Source organism: Cebus imitator, unplaced genomic scaffold (genome assembly GCF_001604975.1).
Source record: "Cebus imitator isolate Cc_AM_T3 unplaced genomic scaffold, Cebus_imitator-1.0 Scaffold880, whole genome shotgun sequence".
NCBI lineage: Eukaryota > Metazoa > Chordata > Mammalia > Primates > Cebidae > Cebus > Cebus imitator.
The window spans coordinates 299,475-300,836 of NW_016108195.1; positions in this window are offsets into that span (position 1 = coordinate 299,475).

A 1,362-nucleotide genomic window follows, 5' to 3' on the forward strand; every position below is an offset into this window, starting at 1 on the left:
TTAATTAATTAATTAAAAAAAAAAAAAAGAATGCCTGGCCTTGTTTTCAGACTTCAATGAGAATGCATGTAATATTTCACTGTAAAGACTGATTATTGCTGTAGAGCTCTGGTAAATATCACCTATCATGTAAATAATTCTATTCAGAGCTTATTAAGAGTTGTTTTATTATTTGCTTTTGAGAAATAGATTTGGTATTACTTTTGGTGTTTAGTTTTTATTTGTTTATTTATTCTTTGAGATGCAGGGTCTCACTATGTTGCCAAGGCTGGCCTTGAAATCCTGGGTTCAAATGATACTTCCTTCTTATCCTCCCAAGTAACCAAACTATAGGCATGTGCCTCCATGCCTAGCTTGTATTACTTTTTAATAGGTCTTAATAGGTTGCAATTGTTAATCAAAAATTAATTTCAAAAGTGTTCTACAACATGAATTTTCTGTGTGAAATAAGCCAGATACAAAAAGAAAAACAAATACAACATGTCCTATGATTCCACTTATATGAAATACCACAGACAAAAATTACAGTAAAGGTTACCGGGCAGAGGGTAGAGGGAAGAATAGGGAGGTTTTCCTTAATGGGTCTAGAGTTTCTGTTTGGAAAGCTGAAAAAGCTCTGGAGATGAATGGTGGTGATGGTTGGACAACAATGTGAATGTGCTTAGCACCACTGTATTATACACTTAAGAATGTTTAAAGTGGAAAGTTTTATATTAGTTATGTATATTTCAACAAAATACATAAAATGTAATGGGGCTTTACACAGCAGGGGATGGACAGAGAAATAAATATTATACTCTTAAGGGTACTTACATAGTGCTTAATTTTTCACATTATATTCTCATAATTCTAAAAGAATAAAAGTTTTTTGAAAGTAAACAAAAAAACCTTATATTTGCATCACCAAACCAACCACTACTTCTTGGACCACTTCTAAGGTAGAAAAGCTGTGGCCAACCTCTAGCAAAGACACTTGCACCCAGTAAGCCCCAACTCAGTGCCATATCCTTGCACCAAGGAGAGTTTAAGAATAAAATCAGCAAAGGCAAACTCTGAGCTTATTCTGGTTTAAGACTCTTTGAAAGTGGTTTTGTAGTTTCTACATTATGTTGAGCCTTCTTTTAGCTTTAAAAGATATTTAGATGCCACATCTAAGGACACAGAAGCCTTTCAGTGAAGGAGGCAAGGTGACTGTGTCTGGAATAACTCCATGTTTCTAGCCAGGGATGCTGAGAGCAACCATGGTCATTGCAATGAGGTGAAGACAGAAAAAGAGCTGGGTTGGAAGAAGGTGGTCAGTCTCCTCTGGATGTGATTAGTTTGAGGCTCCTCTTGGGTAGCCCACTGGACATGGTCAGTAGG